Raw genomic sequence first — 18,406 nt, forward strand, 5'->3', positions numbered from 1 at the left:
CCACTTTATTTTCTTGCATCGGCTGAAAGATCGCCACCTTATCTCTCTCGCATGGCTGAAATATCGCCACCTTTTATTTACGTCTTGCATCGGCTGAAATATTGCCAAATCCTACATTTCATGGGCTGAAAGATCGCCACCTTCTGCATTTCATGGGCTGAAAGATTGCCAAATTGTCCAAAGGCATCATTGTTCGGAGGCACCATTTGCATAGCCCGAGAACGCCATGCCATGGCCTGAGGACCCCATTTTATCTTTTGCATATCATTATTCAAATGCATCATAGTTCGGAGGCATCATCTACATGGCCCGAGAACATCATTTCATGTCCTGCTAATTTTTATTTACGCTCTTCATAGCCTGGGACGTCATGGTCCAAGGACGTCATCCTAACCGTCCAAAGACAGCATTCATGGTCCAATAGGAATTTGCATCACGTTTAAATTTATGCACAATATACGCTCATATTGCTTACTTGCAGGTACACTAGCTGGCAACGGCCGTCTCAGCAGGAGCGATCCCGCTCCGATTCCCGCAGCCTATCAATTTTCAGAAACCTCTCTCAATCTAAACATCGCTTTCGTCTGTTTCAAATCTCCATCGACATATTCCGTCAATGGTTCCTGAACTACATATGGCCTGATTCCTGTAAGACCAGGGATATGTAGGCGAGTCAGAAACCAGAGGTCGGTCAGAACTCCTTTCAAATCACCACTTCCGGTCAAAATTGGCCATCTTATCTTTACCCGACAACTCTTTCTTCCTTTCCGGGTAAAGAGGGGCAACTGTTGATACCCAATTTTTCCCTAAGTATTTTTTACACTCAAAATACTTTCAAAATAATATATATGTGCATACATAAGCATGCCCAAGTATTTTGGTATTTTTCCCAAAATTTTTAAGGATTTTTCAAAATCAATTTATTGTCTATTTTAGCAGTGCAAAATCCAATAATTATTTCCAAAATTATCATTTTGGTGAATAATTTATTTATTTCTCATATTTACACCAAAATATAATTAAGGTGATTTTTGCATATTTTTACAAATTTATTTGGTATTTTTAAAGCCAATTTGCATATAATTGCAATTATAGCCCATGTTTCGATTAATAGTATTTTTATAATTGCAAAATCAGTTCCAGTATTTTTGTATTACTAATGATTTCAGTACTTTTAATTTTCTTTTAAAATCATTTCCATTATTTTTATAAAATTAAGAGTGAGAAATTGGCTATTTAATACCTAGCCTATTATTATTGCAATTTTAGCCCCAATTGTAACCCACCCAATCAGATTTTTAATTAATCCAATACCCAATCCAAATCCGCCCAGCCCAATCTCCGAATAACTCGGCCTAGCTTCGATTTAATCTGAGTCGTTGATCAAATGAGATCAACGACCCAGATTTCGTTTCCTTAATTAAGTTCTAACTACCCCCCGACCCCTCATTTCATCGAGACCGGTCTCTCTCTCTACTTGGTCTCTTCCTCTCTTCCTTCTCTCTAGAACCTTCTAGTTCTTCTCCGATGGCCTTCACCATCTATCCGGCCACCTCCAGCCTCACCTCTTTCGACCACCAACCGCCGTGAAACCTTATCTCGCTGATTCCCTCTATCCTGGAGACCCCAGGAGCCTCCACCATACGAGATGGTCACTGAAAGCTTTGCCTGGTTTGTCTTCGGCCTTTCTCCGATGAGTTTTTGTCCGATGGTGCTATGAACACCATTATTTCTGAGTTTCACAACCAGGTTTCTCCTACTTCTCACTGGTTTCTTATGAAACCCTAATCTCTACCTAGACCTCTTAAATCTCTGTATTTTTAAACGATTTTAACTCACACCTTTATGTTTTACACTACTCTCCACTCGATCTGTACGATTGCTCAAGTTTTAAACGTTTTGTTCCCTTTTTTTCAAACTAGGGTTTCTGAACCCCTTTTCGAAATCACTTTATCTTCTGATTTTGAGTACTATATGTTTGTGTTTATATTATTTGCTTGTTTGTGTGATCTTCTGGGTTATTCTCCGAGTTCTATGCTTTAATTTTGTTGTTAGGGTTCCAACCTTCTACAGTTTCTGTGATTTCTTGCTTAGGGTTCTCTGATTTTCGTGCTTATTGTGTTTAATAGGTCTAATTATTCATTGTTTACCAAATATTCTGCTAATTCTGTGCATCTCTTCGAATCCCTGATTTTGTATATGTTTTCCTTAGAAGTTTTTCACTGATTTTGAATCACTTCCTTATTTGTGAGATGCTTTCCTTACTTAGAACTAATTCCTTGTGATTTTAGTCTCATCCGTGATTCTTTGACTAATTTTCAGAGTTAATTTATATTTTTACCATATTTATGCGCATAAACATACTTTCAAATATTCAGTATATATTTTCCTTACTTGAAATATTATGTATTTGGCCCTTATTACATGTTGCATGCTTTACTACTCCTATTATGGTAGATTCAGTAGTCTAAGTGATTCTTTCCTTATCTGATATAACTTGTACCCATTCGAATCATGACTCCCTAATTAAAAGGAGTTTGGTCCTGTGATTGATTCCAATTGGTATTGCTTCTATAATTGTGTACTTGTTACCCTATTCTTTACTTGTTTTCAAAACTATAAATACTCTACCCTCTATTTAGCATAACCGATGAACAACCACACTGTTCTGAACTCTCTCTTACACACACAAGCATACTCACTGTTCTCTCTTACTTCCTACACATTTTCGCTCGCTTCTCTTATTGACTACTGGTTACCTAGTTGGCTAAAAGCCAAGACTGAGTAACTTGTTACTCTACTGTTTTATTGCTCTATACATTGATTCTCTCTTGGTCTGCACACTATCGCTCTACTTCCCTGCACACTACTGCTCTATTATCCCACTCTTGACTGGTATGTCTGCTATTTGATTTACAGCTTCCAAAACAACATGTTTTTACGCATATTGCACTTTCTCTTATTTCTTTTATGCTTCTACTTATGGTTCTACTGTTTTCATTGCAATTAGCGTGTCTCTTTGATAGTTCATTGATGTGATTACCCTTCCCTTAATTCAGCATGTCTACTTCTTCCCTTACTTGTTTAATACAGTTCTTCCTTACCCCCTAACCCCAGTACATTATTAGCATGTATTCACGACCTTTCCTAGCTACTAAATAATCCTGAACCTCTTCCATGAGCACTTTGGGATGAAATGTGTTGTGACTGTTTAAGTTCCGAAATGTTTCTCTGATATCTACGTATGTGCAACTATGCTCTTACATGTGAACTACTTGTCCCCATTTCCCCTTTCCACTGTTTGTGTTTGCTTCCCTGAACTATGTGTGATATTCTAGTTCTGAGATTGTCCTACTCACCTTCTTACAAAACTGTCACACTCTTCTATTGTTTTTCTTTCAAGAACTGGTTCTATATGGATCATTTTTAAACTATTTTTTTCTCAACTCAATTTCCTTAAAACTATATCACGCACTCTCACTACTCTTAGAGATTAGGTTCTACCCCCTTCGTGTAAGCATTGCTTTGGGTACCTCTGAGTACTCACTGAACTTTGATGCACAAGGCTGGTAATTCCACACTACACTTGTTCAACATTTTTTGGGTAAATGTTTGGGTGCTGGTATTGGCCAAGGACCCAATGGGGCCTTAGGAAGCTTTGCCACACCCAGACCATGGCAAAGGCTGTGAAACTCGAAAGGAGTGAGGTTGGAAGATTGGGCCTGGCTGAAGGCTCCCTATAGAATAACTTCTTATTTTTTATTCTTTATTACTGTAATTCGGCTATCCTTGGTTTGTAATAATTTGTAAACGAATGATTGGGGTCGAATAGTGAATATGGGAGGGGTTATGCATGCTTAGTTCAAGTAATGGGTAGAAAACATGCTTATAGGACTTTATTTACCTACTTGCGCAATAGATATCATGTATAGGACATGCATCTCACATATTAGTAATCCTGTTTTAGGCTCTTTACTTTCAGTCTGTTATTATACTCATTTCGTAATCACGATTAGTTAATAACCAACAAGTAACTGTTATAAAATTACTGCTGCATTCTCATTAGCATTTAGAGACCATGTTTTAGGAGCTTCTATGTGCATTAGACATCCTGTTACTTAGGGTTTTTATTTTTTCTGAGTTGCAATTGTTGAACGCCTCACCAGTATGTTTAATCTAATAATACAAGTTTGGTTAACTGCGTCCTTTTAAAACTAGAATTAATATGCATGTTCACCCCCTTTAAGGTAATTAGGCAACGCATACGACGCCTAGACAAACTTTAGGCCTAATAAGAATCGATTAATCATGTTTTACCGGTTTAAGACCAATCAGCCTCTTATTATTTTGAACTCTGCTGCTTCCATTCTTGTTGAAGTTCACTTTGTTTTTTTTAAAAAAACTCCTGCTCTATCTGGAAACAAAATCTTGAGATTGTGCTTCTATTTACTCTCACTGATTTTCTGATTCTTGTTTTATTATGTTTTCAAACTACTAGGTTACCATTCTCTGCCCAGAATCGTGCTATTTTGAATACTTGTCCAACACCTCGTTAAGCTACTATCACTACTTGATTTTCAAAAACCATGCTTTAACGATTTTTTTAATCTGTCGCTAAACTCAACTGCTGTTATCTATTCCTCTTTTCTGAAAACTCCTATCTTTGAGACCTTAAATGTGTTTGAGATGTGCTGATTACATGTTTACTTGTGGAGGGATCTGTGAGCTTTTTATTTGCCTTTGTGTTCCCTTTATGTATAGTCCTACTTGTTATGTATGTCGCTTAACATTTTGTCCTTTAAACCTAAGGGTTCAGCCTAGTCCTTACCTTGTAGGAATAATGGTCCTAAATACCCTCTAGGACTTATAGGATGGGACGGGTAATAGCACGCAATAAGTTTTCGTGTCCAAATCACGCGTTTTAAATAACCTTTACAGGACGGGAAGGGTAGAATATGGAGATGATGACCGATGTGCTAATATCTCATGTAGCCCCTCTTCTGAGGAGTGATTACTAAGTATTGCATTGATGTGATCCATATTGTTCACAAACCTAGGACCCCCTCCCTTTTTTTTAGAACTTGTCTAAAATCATTTCTTCAAATTTCTGCCTTCTTTATTTTCAAACTTTCAACCTACTTGCAAAACGTATGTGAGAAGACCTCCTTATTTGAGCCTTGATTGTTTACTTATAAAGTCACAGTTATAACATGGCCGGGACCACACTAGTGGATCTTGAGGGGTTCCTAACACCTTCCCCTCGAGATAATTTCTAGCCCTTACCCTAATCTCTGGTCTCTTCATCTTAAACTCTTCTAAAAAGTGTCCTAATGCACTATAATCATTAGGTGGCGACTCTTCAACTTCTAAACCCAATTCTCGAAAGGGAATAGAGTTGTCCTCCCAATGTCGTATACCCGATTTCGACCCATAGAAAAAGGGGGCGTCGACACTCATCTTTCTGATACTTGGCCAATCTCTGTGGGAATGATGCTGGAGGTCGCTTCTTCCCTGTGATTTGGTTTTTCTCTTGTTCAGTCACTACTTCTACTGTCGGTTCTGGTGCAGCCTCAGTCTCTTTCACAACCTTATCTTCTTTATTGGTGTTCTCTTGCGCATTCTGTACTGTCACCTCAGTTAAACCTGCTGAATTATCTATTTCAATGGGTACTGGCACCAGTGTCTCAGTCAGCCTGCTTTCGCAAGCAATTTCTTGCTCCAGATCTAAGTCCCTACCATTTCGGAGATTCATTGCCATCAGCTGCTTCGGGCCCTACTCTTTTGGATTGATTTGGGTGTCTGCAGGTAACGTCCCATGAGGGCGATATTTAGGTCCATAGAAATCTGTCCTAACTGGATCTCAATATTCTTAATCGTTGACTAATGTGAGTCTAATCTGTCAGCTAGTTTTCTAGTGGACCCAATCACTTGTTGCATTATACCCTCAAGTTTAGCAAACTCATCCTCATGTCTCACAATCTGTTGTTGTGGAGGTTGTTGATAAACCTGCTGCTGATTTTGCTGGTTGTACCCTTGTTGCTTTTGGTAAGGCATCATTTGCCCCTGTGGTCGCATAGCCTCCATGATTATTGTTGTTATTGTACTACTGCTGAGCTGGTCTGTATTGTTGATTATGCTGACCCCAATTCTGACCACCTAGTCTCGGTCCCCCATAGTTGTCCACATAATTCATGTTCTCCTAATATTGTTGATTCTCACCTTCAGCACTCCATGAGCAGACATATGGTTGGTTAATGCATAATGTACATAGACCCCATTGGTTGCATCAACTATATGTACATGCTGCTTCTGGCCTGATTCTTCAACCTTTTTGGTGAGGATGCTCATTTGTGTCATCAGAGTGGCCATATTTTCAGCTATGGAGTTAGCCGGATCTAGAGCCACTTAGTGAACCACATGAGTGATTGGAGCATTTCTTATTGTCCAACCTGAGTTTTGTGCCATCTTATCAAGTATGATCTTGCTCTCTCTGAACATTTTGCTAAAAAATGTTCCACCTGCTGAAACATCAACATTGACTTTCAAACTATCTGCCAAACCCATGTAAAATCTCTTCCCCAACATCTGCTCTGGAATACCATGATGTGGACACGTAACCAGCAGACCTTTGAATCTCTCCCACGTTTCATGTTGCGTCTCAATTGGTCTCTGTTTGAAGCTCAATATCTCATCAATTTGATGAGCAGTCTTGTTGGGTGGATGAAATTTGCTCAAATATTGCTTGACTAATTCCTCCCAAATAGTGATGGAGTTGATAGGGAGTGAATTAAGCCAAGTCTGGGCTGCTTCTGTCACTGAGAATGGAAACAACAACAGACGTATTGCTTCCGGTATGACATTGTGCTGTCTCTGCGTGGCACAGATTGAGAGGAAGTTCGTTAGTTGCTGCTGAGGATCTTCAACGTATGACCCAGAGAATAGTCCTTTGTTCTGCAACAGATGTAGCATGTTATTTGTGATCTGGAATGAGTCTGCTTGTATCTGAGGGACTACAATAGCAGTTGCTAAGTTGTCAGTTGTGGGTTGTACCCAGTCATATAGTACTGCTTTTGGCACAAGAGGTGCCACACCCTGATCATTTGGGTCATTCACGTTGTCTCTGTTGTTTAGATTATCGTCTTCCATGTTTGGTTCAATTCTTTCAGTTGAGTTCTGTTGTTGTTTGCCATTCCTGTTTCACGGTTCAATGCCTTGAACACCTTATCAGGATCTGCTAATGCTTCGAACAATTCTCGAGTTCTTGAGGAGTTTCTAGGCATGCACCTGTAACAACCACGACTACAAATGTTAGAATTTCAATGATCAGTTTAAATTGAAGAAAATTGACTACACTAAAAATTTCGGAACTTCTTCTTAACTGCAATCAATAACACTGTTAACTCCCTGACAACGACGCCAAAATTTGATCACACCCAACTATGCCTTATAAAAAAGACAAAGCGGTCACTGCAAATATATTCCAGTTAACAAGTCCGGAGTCAAATCCCACAGAGAATTAACCTATCAGTCACAACTATTGGACTCATAGAAATTCACGTATTCAATCTTCGGAGATATTTAAGTAACAAATTGGATATTTACTAACTAAATATTACGAAATGAAAATGCAGTAATTAAGAACTAACTATGAACGGTTTGTAAACAAGAATTGGAAGGATCTAAGGTTCTGATTTCCCCTATTATCGGAATCCTTTCCGCTATGTTTGCTATAAATTTGCCTTAAGTTTTCTCTATCGATCATGAGCACTCTGACCGTCATAACTCTCTCCCGAGTAATTACAACAATATACTGGACATATTCTCCCGAATTACGCTAGCTAGATTTTAAGTACAACTCACTTAGATCGCACCCAAAGTTTCGTTATCCCTAATCCCACCTTTAAACCTTTCGTATTGATCCCTCATATACGTTAGGAGTGATGATGTTCAACAACTACCTAAATATGAACTCTCTCCCGAGTACTCCACACTAAATAGGAACAGTTAATTGAGGGCCTTCAATCAACATCAATAAGCATGTAGTTGAACAAATAGAGATAATACTATGGCTAATTTATATTAACATAACGAGAAAATCATCCTTCAATAGGTTTCATCAAAACCCTAGATTAGGAATTTAGCTACTTATACTCATAGTAACAATTTCCCAAATAATTTGCATAATTAAATTACAAAGTAAAGATGAAGGAATGAAGAATTCGATGCCAATCTCCTCCGGAAATTGCTCCAAACGTTTTCTCCCTTCTGAAATAGTCTCCCTAGGTCTAAGATGTGTCAAAAGTCTTCAAAATAACATTTTTATATGTATTTATACGAAGTAGGGTCGGGCCTAGACGAAACACCCTTTCCTGCGTGAAATAGGAATTGGCTCTGTAAAATTTGTACCCATGCGCCGCACCATGCGGTACGACAATGGAACTTATCAGCAGCTTCTCACTTTTCTTGTCGGGCAGCCTTTTACACTGCTGCGCCGCACCTTTCGGCGTCCCATGCGGCACGGCAGTGTAATTTCCTCAGAGTGAACTTATTTCGTCCTCTTTTAACATCCAGACTTAGTACACGACCTCCGAACACCATCCCGACTTAATGTATTGGGCTTTTACTCAGACTTCAAAGCTCCGGATTGATCAATTTAGCTCCAAATTAACTTTTGAGCTCAGGATCACTTCCTGCAAGGCATAAAACACGTACTAAGTGTAATTCACTATCATTTGAGCTCAAACACACGTAAAAATACAGTAATTGGAACGTAATACTACAGCTAAAACACGGATTTCTAGCCTAATATCACGTGGGTAACACAACCCTCATGATATGTTAATCTCTTAATTACCACAACATTTTCAAATAATCTATTCTTAAACTTCAGGTTAGATAAAATCTTATTTCCCCAACGTTTGCCAAGATACAATATATACGGCAAAAAAATTCTAAGGTCTTTTGTGCAAAGGGAAATCTAGAAAATCTTATAACCATTGCTTGACGGAAGCTGAAAAAAGGAAGAAGAGAGAGCTCAGATTCGTAGCTAAGGTTAACGAACGAACTACCATTTAATACATTCTTTTAAGAATAAACTTTTCATCTCATATTTAAAAGACATATGAAAAAGTTGTGGTCAGAGTATAATTCATTTGACTTTCAAAATTTTAATACCATCACATAAATTGGGACAGGACGGAAGGAGTAATTAATAATAATAATAATTTTCTCTAAAACAAGATGTAGAACGCATTCAAACAAGTTTTGAACATTATAAACGTTATAAACGAGAATTCTAACACCGTGTTTCTGTGATCATATTTATTCGTCTGTGTCCCAAAACAGTAGTATGAATTCGCATGTCAGTTTATTTTCCAAAATTAACGGAGTGTATAAAAAATAATAAACATATTATTGTAAAAAAATGAAAGTGTAACAGAATGTAATAATTTAACATGAAGAACGCTTCATGAGAAATAGTGTTAAAATTAATCAGATATACTCACATGTTAATTCACCATATTATGGAAGCCACTGTAGGATTAACAGTTTGTTTGGATAGTTGTTACGTGTTGCATCGTATCGTATTGTTACTTAAATACGATATTTATTTTAATTTTTTTATATTGTATTATACGATTGAAGGCATATAAATTTTATTAAAATTAAATTCATAAAATAATTTGAGTTATATTTTAAATTCAAGATATATTAGTCCAAATAAATACTACGGGCTAATACAATTGAATTAATTATATAAGTCCAATATATATGGATTAAATAAATAAGTCTTAATCCATTGGGCAAGCCCATTTAATTGGGCTAAAGTGATGAGCCCACTTCATTAGGCCCAAAATGTCATCTTCCTAGAAGCCCAGTTTGGTGCCACGTGTCAAATGACGTGGCGCGCCAAGTCAAACGGAAGAGTCAATAGGATCATGCCACGTGTTAAAATGACAAGGCATGCCAAGCCACACTAAAAGGCCAATGAAATCGTGCCACGTGTGCAAGTGACATGTTCTGGCCAATCAAATGCGGTCATGTCACACTTCAATTTGATTGGTCGGAAAGAGTTTGTTCTTATCACAACTCTTCCCTTCCACAACTATAAATAGGGGTCTTCATAACTCAAAAAAGACACCAGAAGTTATAACAAGAAGAAAGAGAGAGCTCGTGGATCAAACGCCGCAAATTTCTCTACAAGTTTCAAGTTTCAAGCAATCAAGTTCAAGTTCAAGAAATCAAGTTCAAGCTCAAGAACGAAGAACAAATCAAGTTCAAGCTCAAGAACGAAGAACAATTCAAGTATTCAAGATCAAGAACGAAGTCAAATCAAATACAAGGCGTTCAAGATCAAGGCTACTTGTTTGTGATAAAATTCGTGGCAACAATCAAAGTGTTCGCGACGGATAAATCAAATTACAATTCAAGATCAAGCTCAAAGACCCTTGAATTTATACTAGAAAAGTAGAATCAGAGGAATCATAGAGATTGTAATACTCAAATATTTGAAATAAAATACTACGATTGTTGCGATATTTTTCGGTCTTGATTTTATTTTCTTGAGGCAAATTTATTGTCTACAAATTCTGGCACACCCAGTGGGACAGTATCTACCTCTCATCTCAACTTTTCATTCACCAAATACCAAGAACATTGAAATGGCCTCAAAGAAAATCAACTCCGGTTCAACTTCCACCAAGGCTGCTAACTCCAGGTTCTATGCTGATGTGGAAAACATCCTCAATGTTACCTTTGGAAGCTTCGGACCAGTTACGAAGAGCAAAGCAACCTCATTAGGACAACAAGCACCCCAAGTGCTGTCCGCGTCAACCCCTGTTTTCGGACCTTCATCCTCAAAAGGAGCAAGATCTTCCACAAACGCATCTGAAGGAGGAAGCGATGTTGCTGAAAAGATCAAGAAAACTCTTGCTCTACTTGACCTCTCCGGATCCAAGCACTCTGCTATGAAGGAAGATGATGATGCTTCAAGTGATGGATCCTCCCCACTTACACCACATAGCGTAAACCGATCAAGGATCAATGCTACTCTCCGTCATCCACGACAATCATGCAAGCTATAATGACAAATACTTCATCCATAGAGGAGCAGTTGGCAAAGTTGACGGATGCAATTGTTGGCTTGACCAAATGCATGCAAAATCAAGAGGCTAGAATTGATAAGCTAACAGACAAGGTGGAAATCTTGATGGAAGAAGAATCCACCCATGCACCCGGAAAGCTCCCAGAAGTTCTAGAGAGTGACTCTCCTCCAAGACAAGCAACATCCACTAAGTCTATCCCTGTCTCTTCTGAAGGGATGATTCCAATCGATCAACTGACGGAGTTCATCGAAGGAACCATTAAGAACAAATATGAAGTTGCTTCCAAATCTTCCCTTACATGTGCAAAGCCGTACACTGCAAGGGTCGATATGTTGAAGATGCCTGCTGGCTATCAATCTCCGAAGTTTCAATAGTTTGATGGTAAATGTAACCCAAAGCAACATGTTGCGCACTTCGTGGAGATGTTCAACAATGCTGGGACTTATGGAGATTACCTCATCAAGCAGTTTGTTCACTCGTTAAAAGGAAATGCTTTTGACTGGTACACGGACCTCGAGGATGGATCTATCGACAACTGGGATCAACTAGAGCAAGAGTTACTCAATCGCTTGTATAGTACGAGACATACTGTGAGTATGATAGAACTTACAAATACTCATCAACGAAAGGGGGAACCAGTTATCGACTTTATCAATCGATGGAGGAATTCAAGCCTCAACTGCAAAGACAGGCTTAGTGAAGCTTCGGGCATAGAGATGTGCATCCAAGGCATGCATTGGGATTGTTCTACATCTTGAAAGGTATCAAGCCTGGCACATTTGAAGAACTTGCAACTCGTGCCCATGACATGGAACTGAGCATGGCCTCCGCTAGAAATGAAAGGCTGCCCATCTATGAACCTCGCAAAGCGAATGACAAGCAAGAAGTCAGGAAGTGGGGCAAGTTCGTACCCAAGTCTGAAAGCAAATAGGCTATGAATGTCAATACGTCACCTGTGAAGTTCACGACGAAGGAGAGCAAGAAGCAGAGTATGAAATCCACTTCGTTTCAAGATAAGCCAAGTGGGAAGCTGACTCTAAAAGAAATGCAAGAGAAAGAGTACCCATTCCTGGATTCTGATGTGCCAGCCATTTTTGAAGAACTCCTCGAGTCATCGAGCTTCCGGAGATGAAGCGACCAAATGAAGCTGGGAAAACAAATGACCCAAACTACTACAAATATCACCGACTTGTAAGCCACCCTCTAGAAAAGTGCTTTGTCTTCAAGGATAGAGTAATGGACTTGGCTTGCGAAAAGAAGATCGTGCTTGAAGATGAGAAAGCAAGCGCAAACCAAATCTCTATCACCTTTGGCTCATTCAGTCCGAATGAATTATGTGATTTTAAAGAAAGTAAAAATGAAGAATTACTGGAGAGCAACAAAGCTGAAGTCAACCAACCTGATAATCATGAAGGTTGGACGTTGGTGACTCGTCGTAGGCGCCACAAAAGGAGCCCACAAAAAGAATCAGTGGAACAACCAACAAGGAAGATGATGGTAAAAAGACCAATAAAAAGAATCCAGTTAGGCATTTGAAGAAAGCAAAAGTGGAGATACACCACCCTCAAAAGCCACGAAATCCAGTGACCTTGGAGGAGTTTTTACCAAGTTGGTTCCGCACGAAGATTTCCCATGAGGGCATTGATGCCTCTTGTTGCCATGCTGACAAAGGGGAAGAAAAGAGTGATGACCTACCATTGGCACCATCTTCGGAAAATCTTATCGAGTCCACTCCTCAAGAAGTTAATGCTTGTGAGGAGAAGGTCACGTTCACAAATGACGATCTTTTGCTAGGTGACACTCCTCATAACTACCCATTGTACCTGGTTGGCTATATACGCGACGAAAGGGTAAATCAAATTTTGGTTGATGGAGGATCCTCAGTGAACCTTTTGCCAATCTATATTATGAAAGAACTTGGTATTCCCATGAACGAACTCTCAGAAAGTCGTGTGATGATCCAAGGATTCAACCAAGGGGGCAAAGAGCCATAGGCGCGATCAGGCTGGGAATCACTATTGAAGATATGCAATCAAGTGCATGGATGCATGTGATCGACGCGAAGACTTCATACAATGTTTTGCTTGGGAGGCCTTGGATACATGAGAATAAAGTTGTTCCATGTACCTACCATCAATGTTTGACATACTACGAGGGGGAAGTCGAGAAGACGGTAGTTGCTAATGATGATCCATTCACCGAGGATGAGTCACACTTCACAGATGCAAAGTTCTACTTGAAGAACTGCATTATGAAGGAGCTGAAAGTTGATGATGGTATGAAAAACAAGAACGATGAACCCATAACTAAAAGAGCTGAGGTGACTATTGGTAAAGCCAAAGCTGTTACTGAGGAGGTACCCACCAACGTGAATAAATCTCATAAAGGGGGTATTGCGTCATATGGAAAGAAAGTAAGTCCCGCGCTCCAATATGTCCCTAAAAGGAAGAAAGATGAGGGCGAATCATATAATCTCCAAACCAAGACGCTAAGGGAGTTTATTCTTCCGGTAAAACGAATTGAGGCAGTAAAGTTACCCTCAAAATCGCTTGCAGGGTTTGTAGCCCAAAATCGTTTGCAGAATGTGGCACTCCCTACAAAGCAAACAGATGAAGGTTTTGATCCTAACGCTTACAAGCTATTTGCAAAAGCTGGATACAATCCCAATGAGCCGTCAAAGTTAGGGAAGCTCCCATCAGAAGCTGCAACGAGGCAACCACGTGAAGGTCTGGGATACAAGCAACCATCACCAGTGCGCATCTCAATAAGAAGGGCGAGTAGCAATTATATCAATGTAGAAGATGAATCTGCCGCTTCTATCAGGCCTTCTGTCTTTGATCGGCTTGGGAAATCAACTGTGAGAACTTCTGTATTTGAGAGATTGGGTCCATTAAAGAAGGGGAATAAGTTCCAGAGAAATCATCGAAATACAAGAACACCCGCTTCACCCAAAATTCAGGAGATCTCTAAGGATTTCCAAAGTTTGGTTCCTTCTAGAATGAGACGACAAACAAAACTGGTGGTTTCATGTGAATAAGTACTGAAGGTAAAGCCATATACTGTGGTCTACACTAAGGAACATGACGAAGATGAAGAAAGTGTAGGTTCTTCGTATCATGTCACTGTACAAGGCGAGAATGATGTTTCGTCTTTGATGGAAGATAATGCGGAATTGGAGGATGTTTCGCCGTGTAACATATCCTTCAATGATGGGGACCCTCAAGAAGATGAAGATGCGAAAGATGCTCCACCTGAACTTGAAGAAGGAGTGAAGACGACAGTTGATGCCTTAAAAGAAGATAACTTTGGCACCGATGAGGAACCAAGACCCACCTACCTAAGTGCTTTACTAGATGCTGATGAAGAGAGCACTTATATTGAGTTACTCAAAAAATTCAGGGATTTCTTTGCTTGGAGTTACAAAGAGATGCCTGGCTTGGACCCGAAAGTAGCAGTCCATCACCTTGCAGTCAGAAATGGTGCTCGCCCTGTTAAACAAGCTTAAAGGCGTTTTAGGCCGGACTTGGTTCCTCTAATTGAAACTGAAGTTAACAAACTCATTGAAGCTAGATTTGTTCGGGAAGTTAAATACCCAACATGGGTTTCAAGTATTGTCCCTGTAAGGAAGAAGAATGGCCAGATTCGAGTATGTGTTGACTTCAGGTACCTCAATAATGCATGTCCCAAAGATGAATTCCTGCTTCCTATTCCAGAGCTGATGATCGATGCTACTACTGGTTACAAGGCAATGTCTTTCATGGACGGTTCGTCGGGCTATAACCAAATTCGCATGGCACCAAAAGATGAAGAGCTTACTGCGTTTCGCACCCCCAAGGGTATTTATTGCTACAAGGTAATACCTTTTGGCTTGAAGAATGCTGGTGCAACTTACCAAAGGGCTATGCAGGATATTTTCGATGATCTTCTCCACAAGAATGTCGAATGTTATGTTGACGACTTGGTGGTGAAATCAAGAGAGAAGGGCAACCACATGAAAGACTTGAGGATGGTATTTGAATTGCTCCGGAGGTACCAACTTAGGATGAATCCGTCGAAATGTGCCTTTGGAGTTACTTCTGGAAAGTTCCTTGGTTTCATTGTCCGCCTTAGAGGGATCGAAATTGATCAAGCCAAAGTGGATGCCATTTTGAAAATGCCTGAGCCTCGAGATATCCATGAATTGAAAAGTCTGCAAAGAAAGCTAGCATACCTTAGAAGATTCATATCAAACCTGGTTGGGAGGTGCTAACCATTTAGTCACCTCATGAAGAAAGGCTTTCCTTTCAAGTGGGATCAAGCTTGTAGCAATGCCTTCGAAAGTATCAAAACCTACTTGATGAAGCCTCCAGTTTTAGCAGCTCCTATACCAGGAAAGCCATTGATACTATATATTGCGGCGCAGGAAAGGTCTGTTGGAGCACTGTTGGCCCAATAAAATAGTGAGGGGAAAGAAAACTCTTTTTACTACTTGAGCAAGATGATGAGTTGAACTATTTGCCAATTGAAAAGTTGTGTTTGACACTAGTCTTCTCAATTCAAAAGTTGAAGCACTACTTTCAAGCTCATGTCGTCCGTCTTGTTTCTAAAGCAAATACCATCAAGTTCGTGATGTCAAAACCTATTCTTAGTGATCGACTAGCGAGATGGTACCTCCAATTTCAACAATTCGAGATTTTGTACATCCCTCAAAAGGCTGTAAAAGGACAAGCATTGGTAGACTTCTTGACATATCATCCGATACCTGATGACTGGGAGCTAACTGATGAACTACCTGATAAGGACGCAATGGTCGTTGAAGTTCAACCTCCATGGAAGATGTACTTTGATGGTGCTGCGCATCATGGGGGAGCCGGGGCTGGCGTAGTATTTGTCACTCCTCAAGGTGAAGTCCTGCCCTACTCCTTCACCTTGACACAACTCTGTTCCAACAATGTTGCTGAATATCAAGCATTAATACTTGGGCTTGAAATGGCCATTGACATGAAGCAATTGAAATTGCAAGTCTTTGGTGACTCCCAGTTAGTGGTTAATAAGCTTTTGGGTGGTTACGAGGTCAAGAAGCTTGAACTACGCCCATATCATGGTTAGCAAAAATGTTGATGGGGTGGCTCAGCGATATGACTATTCAGTATGTACCAAGGAAAGAAAATAAGAAGGCTGATGCTTTAGCTGCTCTAGCTTCATCATTAGCCCTGGTTGACCAAGCGCAAGTTACCGTTTGCCAAAAATGGGTAGTACTACCGCCAAATGAGGTCGAAGATGAAGAAAATGAACTCAAGTATGTTGCTGTTTCTGAAGTTGAGAAAGAAGAATGGCGACAACCCATTATCGACTACTTATGCTATGGGATACTTCCAGAAAATCCGAGGAGAAGGACTGAAATCCGTCGTCGTGCACCTCGCTTCCTTTACTATAAGGATACTCTATACAGAAGGTCATTTGAGGGAGTACTCTTGCGATGCCTAGGAGAAGAAGAAGCTCTCCAAGCTTTGCAAGAGGCACATTCTGGGGTATGTGGGTCACACCAGTCCGGACCAAAGCTCCACTTTCATATAAAAAGGATGGGATATTATTGGCCAACGATGGTAAAAGATTGCTTGGACTACGCTCGAAGATGCAAGGCTTGTCAATTCCATGCGAATTTTATTCATCAACCTCCTGAAATATTGCACCCGACTGTTGCATCCTGGCCATTTGACGCTTGGGGATTGGATGTTGTTGGACCACTGCCAAAGTCCTCTGGTGGGCACCTATACATCTTAGTTGCAACTGACTACTTCTCAAAATGGGCTGAAGTTGTTGCTCTTAAGGAAGTAAAAAAGGAAAATGTTGCAAGTTCCATCCGAGTAAACATTATTTATCACTTTGGCATTCCTCGTTACATAATAACGGATAATGGAAAGCCATTTGATAATAGGTTGATGAACATGATTTTTTATCTCTTTGGCTTCAAGCAACGTAACTCTTCAATGTACAATGCTGCCGCCAATGGTCTAGCTTAGGCATTTAACAAGACTCTATGCAACTTGTTAAAGAAAGTTGTCTCCAAATCCAAATGAGATTGGAATGACCGTATGGAAGAAGCTCTATGGGCCTATAGAACGACTCATCGCACGCCAACGCAGGCGACTCCTTATTCACTCGTTTATAGAGTCGAAACCGTCTTGCCACTTGAGCGTCAAATACCTTTGTTACGACTGGCCATTCAAAAAGGGATCACTGATGAAGAAAATGCTCGACTTCGATTAGCAGAGTTGGAAGCTCTTGATGAAAAGAGATTGGAAGCTCAACAGAGTCTTGAATGTTATCAAGCTCGATTGTCTCGCGCCTTCAATAAAAGAGTTCGTCCGAGATCCTTTCAAGTAGGAGATCAAGTCCTTGCTGTACGGAGACCCATAATTACTTCCCATAAACCTGTAGGGAAGTTCACTTCAAAATGGGATGGGCCATATGTCGTACAAGAAGCTTATTCAAGTGGGGCTTACAAGCTGGTTGATACAGATGGTATGAGAATCGGCCATATCAACGGCAAGTTTTTGAAGAAGTATTATCCATGAAGTTGCAAGTCATAATGCTCCTCGATGTACGAGCCTAAACTGCAAGTCATGACGCTCTTTGATGCACGAGCCTAAACTGGATGTTGCTACACTCCTGGCCGGCAAGAATATAAACTGTGTACGGCCCAAAAAAAAAAGTCCGCTAGGTTGAAAATCTCGAAAGAGGCGGGCTAGGCAAAATTTAGGACGTAAAAAAAAATCTAACCAGTCCGAACTACGGTATGACTTGATCCTCTTCACCGAGGTACGTAGGCAGCTTAGAGTTTCATTCTAAGTTCAGTCGCATAAGTTCAAAAGATACATATTGCCCTAATTTTTGTTCGAGTGAAGTATGGAGGAATGCAAAATCAAGCTGCAATGCCATTCTCCTGTTGAACTTTGATCTCATTTGATTTAAAGGGGGCAACCCTCCTTGGTAAATTGATATCTTCAATGGGCCGATTTTAGAAGGATGTCAAGTATTTACATTGAAGTCCAGGGATTCTCTATGTCTTCAAGTTCGCCAAACCTTCAAGTTTGTTGGTCTCCAAGTCCGCCCTCTGCCTAAAAAAAAAGGGGAAAAAAAGCGAGACGTCAAAAGGAAACAAAAGTATAAGGAAATGATTGATTGGCGCAACGTTTCAAATTCAGTGAGATTTGAACCCCGAGATATTTGTGAGAATATGGCTATTAAATTTCGATTTATGGCAGGTAAGAAGTCTTCCGATCTCGAGGCTTCCATATCAAGATACAAAATATTTGGTG

At 40.0% G+C, this 18,406-nt stretch overlaps 1 non-coding gene across 1 annotated transcript; it reads left to right on the top strand.

The window, feature by feature from the left end:
* Window positions 1-6,595: 6,595 nt before the first annotated feature.
* Window positions 6,596-6,701, top strand: LOC138884452 (small nucleolar RNA R71). Its single transcript, XR_011404646.1, has one exon. It is a non-coding gene; the product is annotated as a small nucleolar RNA R71 (small nucleolar RNA).
* Window positions 6,702-18,406: the final 11,705 nt, after the last annotated feature.

The sequence above is a fragment of the Nicotiana sylvestris genome, chromosome 12 (genome assembly GCF_000393655.2).
Source record: "Nicotiana sylvestris chromosome 12, ASM39365v2, whole genome shotgun sequence".
Taxonomy (NCBI): Eukaryota; Viridiplantae; Streptophyta; class Magnoliopsida; order Solanales; family Solanaceae; genus Nicotiana; species Nicotiana sylvestris.